The sequence below is a fragment of the Corvus hawaiiensis genome, chromosome 3 (genome assembly GCF_020740725.1).
Source record: "Corvus hawaiiensis isolate bCorHaw1 chromosome 3, bCorHaw1.pri.cur, whole genome shotgun sequence".
Classification (NCBI taxonomy): domain Eukaryota; kingdom Metazoa; phylum Chordata; class Aves; order Passeriformes; family Corvidae; genus Corvus; species Corvus hawaiiensis.
The window spans coordinates 84,581,849-84,596,056 of record NC_063215.1 but is presented as its reverse complement, the minus strand read 5'-3'; the positions used below and the strand labels follow the sequence as shown (position 1 = coordinate 84,596,056).

General features: G+C 40.8%; 1 long non-coding RNA gene across 1 annotated transcript; it reads left to right on the top strand.

Annotated features, from left to right (window-relative positions):
* The first annotated feature begins 913 nt into the window (after positions 1 to 913).
* Positions 914 to 12,863, top strand: LOC125324071. The gene is made up of 5 exons (XR_007202784.1): positions 914 to 990; positions 7,488 to 7,715; positions 7,809 to 8,025; positions 8,790 to 8,891; positions 12,590 to 12,863. It is a non-coding gene; the product is annotated as an uncharacterized LOC125324071 (long non-coding RNA).
* Positions 12,864 to 14,208: the final 1,345 nt, after the last annotated feature.

Sequence of the window (14,208 nt, the reverse complement as noted above, 5' to 3'; positions counted from 1 at the left end):
ATCGCTCCGGCACGATAAATCCGCTCCGGGCTGCGAACCACCGCCGTGCCAGATCCCGCCCGCATGAGGCCGTAGCCCGACCGAAATGCGCCCCCGCCACGGGCCCGCATTCGAGCCACAGCCTCGCAGCGCCCTGTCCTGATTCCCCTGGCTCCCTTGCGCCCATGCGGGGCCTAGTCCCGCACGGTTTATTGCGTACAGGCTTTGAGAAGGGGCACTGCTGCTCGAAATAGCTGCCCTGGCACGGCCCTGCTAACGCAGTTACGCAAGGGCAGGAGCGGAGCTACCGCGTCCCCGCAGCACCGGGAGGCACGCACGGGGCTGAGCCTTGGCCAGAGCCGGGTAACAAAGGTTCGCCAGTGCACGAACTCCTGGCCTGGAGCTCGGCACAGAGCCGACCCGCTCACCAAAACTGCGCAGCTTCCCTCTCTTCTTCCCCGTCTCCCCCTCTGCACAGCGCTAATATGGGGCTCTCCCCAGCCTCACAAGTTGTACAGTGATTGAATTTTGAATTTTTCCAGTTCGAGCAAAAGTAACATGAAAATAAACAGCGGAGAGGATTTCACACAAGCAGAAACGCAGCACTGATCTACAAGTCGGCTTCCTTAGGGAGCCCGGATAAAAAGCTAATTTTCATTTGCAGGAAAAGAAATGCAAGTCAAACCACCAGAGGATCAGTATGAAGTGCAACAGAAGGGAAGGTGTGTTTGCCACGAAGATGCCTTGTGTTGGTACAGATCGTGTGGCCTCCTGAACCAGAAGAAATTCTATTTACCTGCCCCAGAGGAGGGGAAGAGAGACGAGGAAGTCAGCCTGTTTTAACTGCGCAAGGAAAGGGCTCTTTCACACACGTACAGACACACACTGCTCTGTTCTCAGTCAGGCTACATGTACTTGGAGAAAACACGACTCTGTCGGCAAGGTTAGCTCAACCCAGCACTACAGAACAGCTTGTTGGAACAGAGACAGGACGAGATGCAATATGCACAGGTGAGAAAGGTTACCAGAACATTTCCCTCACTTTAAAGTCAAGTTAGTAGATTTTAACTCAGTCCATTAAGTCAGAGTCACCTCAACAGTGGAAGAAAAGGGTAAGAGTACATCAATGCAAAGGGGAGGTCAGTGTGCAATTATGCTGTAGCACTATAAATCATTGCCTTTGTCCATTCCTTCATGAACCATCTTAGCTAGTCTGCTGAGGGATTCCTGACATACTGTTCTGCCAAAGTGACAACAAAACTAAACTAGTTAATATTGCAAGATTACTGACTGAGACTTACAGATAATTCTGCACTAATTTGGATGTCATTTACCTATCCAACCCTCGTTCTTTTTTTTTTTTAATGTAAATAAGTTTAAACAGAAAATACATCATTAACTCTTTATGAGTTGTAGTATCTGAACCTCAGACAGAGCCCTGTGTTAGACCTTGATCTTGCACAGGGCTCTTCACACGTTGAGTCATGTTTCTGGAAGAGTTTAATCGACCCTGATGTCTGATAATCCCTCCCACCACCGCAAACTTTAAAGATTGATAGATTCTTTTAGGCCAGCTGTGGATCCCTAAGCCTTGCCTTAAATGAGCACATCTGCACATCTGGACAGCTCCTGTGTGCTAGAAAACACCCTCCTTCAGAATCACCCGAGAGCTGCAGTCGTCACATGTAATCCCATTCCTAAACGATGTCATGCCTCCCTACCTCAGTGACACGCTCATACTGCTTTATACTCCTGTTGCCATGGAGAAACAAAACAGCTAACAGTTTTGAGGCACATGGAGAGATTTCTTACCCTAAAGTATTCAAGCCTTTATGTAAAGGCACAAGTAGATAAAGTAAAAATCGTATTTCCTGAAATTTAGCACTACTAACTTGAGGCATTTTTTTAGGTTACTACAGCTATCTGTTTAATAAACCACTTAGAAGACTAAACTTATTATTTTTAAAGGAGATTAACTCATACCATCATACAAAGGGTAATGCTTACTATCTAACTACACAATTGATTACACTAGCAATCAGGTGTAGCAAGACTGTGTTTTCAGACTACAGTTATGTTACCTATTATTACAGAAGTGAGAAATCCTAGCTGATTTTCAGACATCAGGTGATTCAGTTGTAAATTATAAATAAATAGTTGTAAATAATCATAAAGCTAAGTAAATAAAATGCACACAACTGAAATAGATGTGTAACCTTAATGACTGCCTCTCAGTGTTAAAAAAAAAGCTTTTTCTATGTGTAAGTTAAATATGTATTTATTACACATCTGTCCCTGGGAAAAATCTCTCTTAAGATACTCCCCTGTCCTCTTTGAGCCCTGTGTTTCAGGAGTTTGCCTTTACCTTATTCATACTTCGAAGGAGAAAAAATATTTAAGGAAGTATGCTCTCATTGCTGTACCCTCTCTTAGTTCAGATACTGAGTGAATCCTTCAACTCTGCTTTTCATAGAGCATGCAGATAGATAGATGTCAGCCCTATCAAAAATGGGTGTTTGGTAATGCAAACTCCTGAAACAAGGAAGCACTAAGAAAGGCACTTTAAGCTTTAATGTGCAAAGCTGCTACTTGTATGATGATGGCCATATGAAAAACATGATTGCTGGTAACCACAATACTCCCCCATTAAAATTGCCTTTTTTGGTCTCAAAACATATTAAAACAAAATCTTCCTTTTCATTTAAATGAAAAGTGACATGTCCCCATATATAACAGGTGCAATCCTATGCACTTTTTATCAGTCACATGGCATTTTTCTCCTGCCTGTGTTACTTTCTAACCTAAACTGTTTTTCTCTCCAAACCAGTTTTCCTTCTCAGAAGTAATTTGGGATCCTCCCTCTGGGACTTGGCCCTTCAACAGATCAGTTACTCTGGTTTCCCTCATTTTTGTTTGTTCTTCAGACTTCAATTAGTTGCTCTACTCACCTATACTGTTCTTTCCATTATTCACTCTTTAGTCCTTCCAAATCTCTCTCCTCTTCCTGTTTGCCAAGAGCAGTGACAAAGAGGTAACAAAAAGAAGAGCAAGCTTTCAGGAGGGGACTGAACAATCTCAAGAGTCCAGTCCCACCTGGGCTTTGAACCTTTCCACACACCTTCAGTGTTGCAGGAGAACCCAGGCATTTGTCTTTCCCTGTTCTGCTGTCTTAGAGACTTGCCTGTCCTGTTCTGGCTCCTCTTGTGCTTTACCCTACATCTGACCATCACAGTATGTTCCTGGTCTCTCCTGCATGTCCTTGATCCATCTACCCTCAATTAATATTGCCTTCAGATTTCCACCTTCAACACACCATTACTTTAAAAGAGAATATCATTATTGAAATACTCTGCTGCTTTTTATGATAGCAGGCAGCATGTGGAGCAAGTCTTTTTCTTTCTCCCTTTTCATCACTCCTCATGAAATACTCATTAATCCTTGTTAGACCCAATGAGAATTTTTCAGACATTTTTAAAGTGCTAATTTGTCCCAAGTGAGGTTGCATGACTAAGGGGCAATTCTGATGATTTCTTAGCCCAAAGAACCCCCCTATTTATTTATCTCCATAGGTATGCTCTATCTTAGGATCTGTCTGCCAGGAGTTTGTTTTGGAGAAATAGCACTACCTTGCCCTGTGCTCCTTTTTCCCTGACATGCACTACTGCTCACGATCAGTCAGGATGCTGAACTAGATTGACCTTGCCTTTTACTATCTATAATCTCTCCATGATATTTTAATATCAAAGAAGTTCAATTCATCTCAGAAATGAGGTGGTCATATGCCAAAATAAGGCCTATTATTTGCACAGGAACCATATTAGTTAGGTCTGAAAACACCTTCAGGACCTAGGGGGTAGTTAGTGTCTAATTACAAGCAGGTCTTGTCAGGGTTCAAGGGACTGAATTTCAGGTTCCTGGCACTGGTTTGGTTAGCTAGTTCTCCTCAGAAGCATCTTTCTCTTACTGCACTTTCTGCCACAGCACCCTTTGGGCCTCCAGGTGAGCTGTCAGTTCAGAGTCAGTGCACTAGTCCTTTTTAAGATACTAATGCTATTTTGCTTTTCCTGTGGGCTGGATGAAGTAGTTGAGTAATCCCACCAAGCAGAAGGAAGCGCTGCAAAACTACACTGGGATATTACATATCAGCTACAACCCATGTTTGTCACCCTCACTGACCCCATACCAGAAAGAATCCCCCCTTCCCCATTTCCAAGGAGTAACTTTTTTTTCTTAACAAAAAAAAGCCAAAACCCAAGCCCACGAGTTTCTGAGAAACAGTTTCTCAGTTCAGAGCATTCAAAGACTCACAGTTTCTAAGCCTGGCCTTGGGGAAAAAAGGCTGCATTCTCCAACATTAATACCAGGATTCATTTTGGCTTTATTCAGAACCGTACAGAAGTTTACTGACTACACATATCTCAAGCTCCACAAATCAGACATCTGCAGTTCTTGGAAATTTTTTTTGTAACTTGCCACATATACACATTCACTAGAGTGGATCTGTGAACTCAGGAAATTTAGATAGACTAAACCCCTCTGCACAGCAGTCCAGTCTGTGGAAGAGGAGGTGCCATTGTAAATCAGCTTCCAAAAATATGGTTCTCCTGTGAGAAGACAATGTGGAAGAACCATTTCAAGGGAGTATCAATTAATCTCTCGAAGGGACTACTAAAACAATCATAAGTAGGTTTTAAGGTTGAGTATCAGTTTCAGTGTACCTTTCTGCTCACATGTGAAGACACATATGGTCAAGATATGTCACTAAACCCAAACAGTCATGGAGACAGGACAATTCACAACTGGCAGCCACAGACCAGCCCTTGCCTAATGCAACTTTTCTGTTCAACCTGACTTTAAAAAACAACCCCCACTAACTACCAGATGATCACCTTTTTGGGTTGTTTTTTCTCTCCTATTCTGGTACTTAACACTCTTTGTAGTACACACAGTACATGCCTATCATAATTTTACTCTTTAAGCTTCTTCAATACATCTTTCTCCTTTCCCTCATAAGATGTTCTTGCCAAAAAAGAAAAGTCGCCACATACGTTTTGTGGCACCAGAGTACTGTTAGGTCTTAGGCGATCTCCTCTGTCCCCTCAGTTCACAAAGAGTGGCTTCTACAGATTGGGAAGCCCATGCTAAAAAAAACACATAAACCCCCTAGAATTTTTAAGAATATTTTTTGCTAACTAAAGGTACTACCATGGTCCAACTGCATATCTTAAATCTGTGATAGGCAAAGCTAAGTAAGTGAACTATTTTAAAATATTTATTAATACATGTTAGCATGCTTTCAAGATGGCCACTTCTGTGTGACACACAGCTGAAGCCCAGATAGACAGATGGATGCCAGGTAGCTTTCCCTGTTTAGGCACTGCCCTGGCAATCCTACAAGGCAGCTGTTACAAAATCCTGAGGTCTGCTAAGCAGACTCCAAAGCACCAAAAAGTAACTTGGAGAGTACAAAACTGCTTTTCCCCACAGTCTTGGTCACAGATCTCTTGGCTTTTACCTTTGGAAGCAGTATCCCAAGTCCAGCTACTTTTCTTTTAAGCCCCAAATGAAGTCAGCTCAAAAAAATAAAAGGAAAACCCCTCTGCACAGGAAATGAGAAAAGGAAAGGGAGCCTTTTCCTTTCTGCCGACTTGCCTCCCATCATACATCATGGGCTCAGAAAATGACACAAAACCTAACTATGCACTAGCAAATCACAGCACAACCATTAGCAAAACTTAAGACTGTACACTATATCATCTTTAAAAGGAGGATAAAGAAATGAGGTCAGAGGTTTGGTCAGTTGATTCATTTTAGGAAACTGCATTAGCTGAGTTAACTTCACTGTAGAATGCTCTCTGGAAAGAAAGCCATTTTGTCAGAGACTGCTCTTTAACCCACTCTGCTGGAGCAAATCCGCTCAGCTTTTTTTTTCAGGCTGAGGGAAACCAGCATCATTTCATACGAAAGACTTAGCAACAGAAACTCTTCTGGCAACACACTAAAGCAACTGCTAGCAAATGACTACAGGTCATTTCCTAGGAAAGCACCAAAAAACTCAGTCAGTCCCCTACAAACTCTCTGAGAACATTTGACAATAAACAGCAGAAGAAAAGCACTGTCATGTAACCTTGCTGTTCCACATCCATAGGCTAAGGATATTTCTGGGACTGCACACTGGCCAGAAGGCAGGCAGCCCTTCCAGCACATATTGTAAATCACAACCAGGTATCCCATCGGGTCACACTGTTCTAAGGGAACAGTGCCAGTAAAGTCAGGGAGGAGGAGGGTCACAACTTTTCTAAGGGCTTTTTGCTGTAAGGTAGCTAATCCAAAAGTTAACAAGCTCCTAAACTATCCAACTAAGATTTTCTGAGAGGAACATAAAGCTATCTTTTAAAATAACATCAGGCCAGTATGTTTTGAGCAGCATCCTGAATTACCAGTATTTGCAATCCAAGCCTCTCTATCCTATAGCTTTTCCTGTGTCCCCAGACCCATGTGACTGCTGAGTTCATTACAATGAATTATTACAATCATTACAATGCCTCAATGGGATTCTGGATTTTATGAGTTCTTTTACATACAAAAGAAAATAGAACTGCCTAGCAGTTCCTCTGTGAGACAAAGCATCTGCACTTGTTTCTCTTGCTTCACATACCAGCAAAAGAAGAGATCCTCAACAGCAAAAGTTAAGAGTAAGAAGCAAGATGAGCACAGCATGCCAGTCTTAACAAAGAACTGTTGTAACAATCCTATTATCATAAACAGGACAGTGTGTCTGAAATAAAATAAGAGCTGGTTGCTGTGTGACAACAGTGTGCTTGTCTATCATTTACAAACATGAAGAATTTACAACTGAAAGTATCATTAAAAAGAAGTGAAGACAGACATGCATTTCAAGCACAAATCTGACACCTTCAAAACAGAGAAGAGGCAGATTGTCCACAATATCTAGAAAGATTTTTTTTATCACCAGTGTGTTCCATATGGGAAAGTCTCAAATACTCTAGTAAAAAACAAACTAAAATAACCACAAAAGACTTGGAAAGCAAGCAATTATGTGAGAAAATAATGTTATAACTGATCAGCTTTAAAGGAAATTAATGCAGAGCATTCAGATGGCAAATCTTTAAATGAATGCTTAAAACCAGCTTCTTTTCCTTTATCCTCTCTTTCTTCTCTGAAGCTAGTCTCATCACAAAAGCCAACAATTTTTTTAACTCCATAGTAACTAACTCTAGCAATCCCTGTCCAAGTTCTTAGGCTTAACAAGATGAGAGTTTGTACCTAACGCCATAGTGTTGCAACCAGCAATAAATCAGAAGCAAGTTTTTAAATCCATTGTTTATTTGAAGCACTCTTATTATGAGGAAATATTTCTGATGGTATTTCCTTTTGTTCCTTTGTGCTTCTCACTTGCTGATTATAGCTTTCCCTATCTTCTTCACCCATTTGTATGTATCTCAAATGCTTTCATATACTTGAAATACTTTATCATAATGATGCAGAACTTTGCTGGAATATTGAAAAGTCTGGCTTGAACCTGACCTGCACTGGCAGTGGATCGCAGCTTGTGGCAGCCCACATGAAATGAGCTGAATATCTCCGTCTGCTTCCAAGTGAACGAGGGCTGCTTTGGAGAATGCTACCCCAGATAACCCCCAAACTGACAGTCTGGGAAGGAAGTGAATGAACATGGGTGCTGAGTCACTTTTCACTTTCTTTGCTGTGAACAGGTAACAAATCCACAGAAATTCATTTGGATACTCAGCAGCAAAACTTGTGAAAATACCCCTCCTTCTCTCATGCCTTCCTCTTCCTCTCCCCAGCACACAAACTGTTACTGGCGTGATTGGGGACCACATTGGAAGCTTGCACTTTTGGACCCAGGGACAGAGCACTTCCCTTTGCAAGACAGCTAAATGAAACCCTGCAGGAGCCTAGAGCTGGTATGCTCTCATCACCCACAGCCAGCAGCGCTTTGGGCCCAGGCTGCTCAGGAATATGCACCTGGACACCAAAGGTACCTCTGAGCCAAGGCTGGAAGTAAGTCTGCAGCCTAACACAAGAAAGGGAAGAATTTGGTTGGGATGAGTACTATGGCTTTACTGGGAGGCTGTGGTTGTCAGTCAGAGGGCAGGAAGGAAGAGAGTGAAGTGCAGGAGCTGGAGTAGCCCAGCCTGCATGGGCTGCAGGAGAAGGGCTGGTGGAGCAGCAAGGATCCTGCCTGCACACGTGCACAAGGGTGGGCTGTCAGCTGCCTCATGCTGGGATTCTACAGGGTTTTTTCTTGAGTAGTATCCAGAATAAGTTTGAATAAAGCAAAGTTTAAAAAAACCATGTAATAAATATCAGTGGTAAACACTGTGCTCTTCAGAATGTATTCTGGATTTTAAGCATTTTTGTTGAAAATTGAAATTTACTTTCCTTCTTCGGTCAAGTTTATTAAACTAACTTATTGCTTTTCCCTTCTGCAATCACTTCAGAGACTCTGTTAATTATAGAGAATATCAAAACTGAGCAAGCTCCTTAGAATTAAGAAAATTTATGAAACAGTGCTCCAATTAGCAATAAAGTTGCTTATTGCAGGGCACCAGGATCTCTTAAAATCCTAATAGTCTCTTTTTCAAAATGGAAAGATTTAAAGCTGGGTAAGAGTATGTTGAATTTCCCCTTTCTGCCCTTTAGGTCTTTTTGGAACCACATTTGTAAGGATAAAGAAGTATTTTCTTTCAGTACTTTTAACAGTCTGATGTTTTATCTGAATTGGAAATTGCATTTCATTCCTGTCTTCTTTTTTTTCCCCCCAGCCTTTACTGTGTCTGCATCTGCTGAAACTGGGGGTGTAAGAGAGGGAGAAGTGTGATTTACACTGGTGGAGCTTACTGCTGAACTCACTGGTGTTGTGTGAGGTAAAGCTAAGCATATATATTTGCCTTGTGACTGGGATGGAGTATCAATATATGCCTCAAGACTGGGATTTTTCTGTTAGCCATTTAGATCTGCTGATATTTTGGATCACTAGATCACCCTCTCTTCAATTTTTGTTTGTTTATTTTTGGTTTTTGTTTGGTCCTCCCCCCCAAAACTTAAAGGTTCTTAATATATCATTCTGACAAACACAATTTTTCTGTCTGACTATCTATATGGAGTTTTACTTTCATTTTTTCCTTTTTCCCTGATGCTTCTGTTTCAAGTATTTGGTTGTGGTTTTTTCACTTCTGTTCTTCATTTTTGTTCTATTTTTAAATCCTCTCATTCAGGTTTCATTCTACTTCTTCTAACAGTAATACCTCACAGATCTTTTTCTTCCCAGTGCATATCTCCCTCAGTTTTTCTCAGTAGATAGCACGTATGCTCTCTCCAGCTTCCAGAAATTAGCACTTTTATTCTTGATTTCCAAGTGACAATATAAGTGATTAATTCCATGCAATTATTTGTGATCACAGAGTTGACTAAAAAAGGGCTCTTACAAGCTAGATTTTTCTGTGAAACCTCATGCTTAATATACACCCAACTCTTATCTGCTGCAATCCACCAGGCTATTGAAAGATGTGGGGAGGATGGAGAAAAGGATTTGGTAATGGTTCTCTTAAAAACAAAAGTGATCTTCCCAGCCACTGAATTGCTGCTAATGACACCGGCCCCTTCAAAACCAACCACACCTTATGCAGATGAGATGCCAGGCCAGGAACTTCAGGTGATCTGTGAATTTATGGAGCTCCTTCCACCCCACCTCCTTTCTAACTCTGATATTACTGAAGATTGTCCCTACTGAGAAAAAAGAGATGGGTATTTATTTCTTTCAAAGTCTCAAATCAGAGATTCTCCTCTGTGTTTCTGATTTCTCAAATCTATAGGGAAGCCAATAGCTCTAGGCTGATAACTTTATGCATTTATATTTTATGTCACTGAACATAGGTTGGAAAGTGATAAAAACAGAGCTCTGAAAATCAGCTTCTTGCTTCTACTACTGAATCCAAGTAATTCCATAAAGACAAAAAACCTCTTTTAGTCCTTTCTGGGACTGTATTGTATTTACTGAGGAGCTCTTTGGTCCCTCTGTGAACAGGACTGCTGAAAAAATACTAAAAAAATGGGCTGCTAGAGTTGTTTAGGAGAACAAGAGGTTCTCAGACTTCTGAAATTGTAGATTAGAAGAATCATGTGTATCTCCATGGCTACCAGATCAGTTCGTGAGCATCCTGGCAGATTTCTGGTAGCCATTTTGGAAGGTGTCATAGATAAACTGCTTAATGAAAAGACTATTGTGGTCATGGAGGCTTGCTGGGGAGACCAAGAGAGGTTGGACCAAATGACCCCATCAGTGGTCCCTTCCAACCTTAACCATTCTGGAGGCTCTAAATATTTGACCAAGAGTTAGAAAGGAGAACATGGTACCGCACCACCTTGTTATTTGATCTTGTTAAACTTGCTGGTGTCAGGGCTAGTGATCTACAAAGTGGTCGGTTTGGTGTCTTGGGATCTGGTGATTATGGGTCTATCTACAGCTCTGTGAAACCTTGACTTCTAGTATGCAGGTATTTCACTATGGGAGGAGGAAAAGTGGTGGTGCCACTGAAGGGAAGGCTTCAAGTATGTGTCTGCTTCCAAGAGCATCTTTGGATGTTTAAAGAGGCACACAGGACACAAAAGGAGAATCTTTTCAGAAGGCTCAGCACTTGAATATGCCATCTGTACCTTTGATGCATCTTGAGTGCTCCATGCTGCACATAAAAGACAAACTACTTGCAAAGGGGATGGGGGGAGAGATACAAATACTATCTTAAAAATATCTTAAAATACACATCACTAATACTCAGCCTACAAGCAACAGATATATGGGACAACACTATTCAGATGGGGCATCCTGAGCTTTTGGAGGTTGAATAACTGCAGATGAAGATTCACTTAGATGTCTTGGTGTTTGAAAAATGGGGGGTTAAAATACTTATCCGGGGTCCCAGCTGAAGTCTAGTAACAGAGAACCCACACTTACTAATTTCAATGGCAGATTGTCCCTAGTTTAGCTACAGTGGTTTAAGATTTTACTGTCCCAGCAGCTGTTTGAGAAGTGACAAAATGGGATGTGTGACCACTCTCTGGGCCACAGCTATGTTTATCAATTTAAAGTATTAAATATGATGTGCTGTGTCATACATCCAAGGCGAGGGGAAAGGAGGTGGAAGGAGACATAGCAGCACATCCACACCCATTGTTATCGGATTCTTCTGTTACAGAGTGAGAGATGCAAGCTGGTAGTGGAAGGTAAGGTCACCAAGAGACACTATTGCCTCAAACCACTGCAGCAAGGTTTGGTCTTCAGGCTTCCAAAATTTGTGGTTTAGTTAAAAACTGGAGTCTGTCTGCTGAGTTAATCTGAACTGACAATAACTCTAGCTGTCAAGGTGTTACTGATATATACAGCAATGCGAATAAACACCATTGTATCATGAAAATATATATAAACCAGACAAAGACTGTGTTCTGTTTTAATTATATACTTAAATAAGCAATTAGAAAAAAATAATCTTGCACTGTAAGTGAGGATAATAAACTTTTAGGTTTATTTCCATAGTCATCCTGTTCCTGAGGGTAAATCATGGTGCTAATGACATAGAACTGGGAGGAGGTTACCTATCTAGGGTTTACATATCCAGGGTTTCAGATGGATTATTAACCTTGTATTTCCACTTTGGAAAGTTCAGTTAGCAGATAAAACTTATGTATATATCAAGTAGTCCATTTTCACTATCCTGTGTAATCTTAGCCATGACTTCTTTAAGTGAGAAGGTCATTGATCACAGCTTTCCTATGCTTTAAATCTTTATATGTTGGAATAATTTTACATGCTGACCTGTGTGTGATCTGTGTGTCTGACAAGCAACTGTTGCATCATCAGCCATGGTTTAAGCAGTTGTTGCTCCCTACATTATGCTGTGCAAGTCTTTATGTGGCTATTCAGCAAATGAGATCTCATCTCACAGAGTAATAACTCCTTAGTACTTTGTGGCCTATTTCTATCTCCTGGGTTATTTTTCAGGCTGTTTGTCATTTCCCTGGTGTGGTTCATTGCATGGTTTCATAAATTCCTAAGTGGTATAGCTCTGAATGTCCAAACCAAAGACAATTTAAATGGCTTTATCAGGATGCTTAAGTGCCTCTTCCTGTTAAGTCTCCTTTATTTGCATCTGTCTGCAGTATCTATTAGAATCAGTTTGCCATGTTGCAGTTTTCCCTGCTCCTTAGGGCTCTGCATGTGATAACTGCTTGTCTTTTTGTCCCACAAGGCTAATGTCCTTACCATGTTTTCCTTTGCAAACACCTCTACCTTGCAGCTCCCAACGAGCCATTTCACTCCAACAATCCGAATGAGGTAGCATAATAAAGCTACATTTATTTGAAAATGATGACCAATGCACTCTGTTGAAGGGATGCAATTTCTGTTTCAGAGCTGAAAAAGGGATTATATGTCCAAAACCACTGTGGTGTGGGGTTTGTTGTTTTTTGGGTGGGTTTTTTTGTTTGTTTTTGTTTTTGTTTGTTTGTTTATTTTATCCTCTCAGGTCTGTCAGCTAGTCTAATAAATGATGATATTTCTTTTTCTGAGCCCTGCTTTTGCTTCCTTGGTGCACCTCCATGTGAAGGGAGCATGACTGGAAGATAGTTCAGCAGGCATCTGAGCTGGGAGAAGGCAAGCCAGTGATAGAACAAAAGCCCCTTCTTGGAGGATTGTGCCTAAAGTGTCAGGCTGCTCCTCGGTGGCAGATCTGTGTTCCCTCAGCCCCTGTCAGTTGTTCTTACACTGCCCTTTCTGCTACACTAGCCCAGCTCACAACCTGGTAACCACAACCACAAAAAGAAGAGTATTTTCTAGCTGAATCAGTTTCTTCCTCAGATCCTTTCATGGCTGTGCCTTGGGTCATGGCAGAGAAGGTGATGCAAAAGGAGGTGACGCCTCTGCTTGCCCTGGCACAGTGCCATGAAAACACAGTGCCAATCCAAAGTATTTGTTACTGTTCGTAGTTTGAGTTACTGCGTCTTAATGGTGCAGTAGACAAACACTTCCTATTTCTAGATTTATGCCATATCTAAATAGTTGCACTGGCAAAATTTACAAGTGGAGGAGTGGTTTTGATAGCTTATTTTCTCAGTTCCCTAGATTGAGAATACAGCAAAATGTCAACTCCTCCTGGTAAAATTGGCTGAACTTCAGCTTTTGACAGTCTAACAGTCTATTGTGGTATGAATATTTTACATTTATAGCCAACATGCAAAGTATCTGAGCACAGATTAGATTTTCATTAATACAGCTATCTATCTTCTTGCCACAGTGCATCAAAGTTCCCTATTCTTCATGAGGGAATCAAATAGGAGTTCAATTTCTTTCTTATTCTGAAGGTAGAAAAAATGTTTCTGGGGCGTGTCTTGGTTCTGTTTCTTTTTTCCCCCCTCTTAAAATAACAAAGTATATTTTTATTTCAAAGCAACTTTCATTTTACAATAGTAAGTCTGTATAGGAAGTCAACAAAACATACTCTGTACAGTATATCTCTAGTTAGACCAGAGTTAGCTTTATTTAAATATGGAAATTAATTTAATACCTGCAAAGTTAAAGCTTATATTTAAGTAATAAATGAAATTCATGAACCTGGAAAAACAAGCTAGCCATGCAATTAGTCCTTTGAATAAAAAACCACTGAGATGAATGAGAATTGAGGTGGTGCTTATGCTGTAACACTAGGCTTAATCCTGTGCCATTTGTTTTAGTGGAGATGAATAAATTGTGAATTAAGATCAGTCGCCCAGACCTTAACTTGATTCCCACTGAAATTCTGAAGTTAACCTGAGCAGGTAGCAGGGTCAGACTTGTAAAGTAAAATCCTGAACACATTAATGGGACTTGTTATGGAAGATGATTTTCTCCCTTACTATCCTACTGTAGATTGAAAAGGATAGTGTTACATCAGTTCTCCAAACATTATCTTCACAAGCAGATGGTCTAGAATTTTTTTAATAATTGAAGATTTGCATTCTGAAGAAAGTAGAATAATCACAAGTGCTTAAATTGATTAATTTTCTATACCCAGCTTCATTTGTGTTTTGATTATTACTAACTTAGTGAGTACAGCAACATTTTCATGCCCAAATAATCTTGACAGATGATTGAAAAGGAAGTAGTTCTGCTACTCATGAGCTAGGAGGATTTTTCTAAGTATTAAAAAGTAC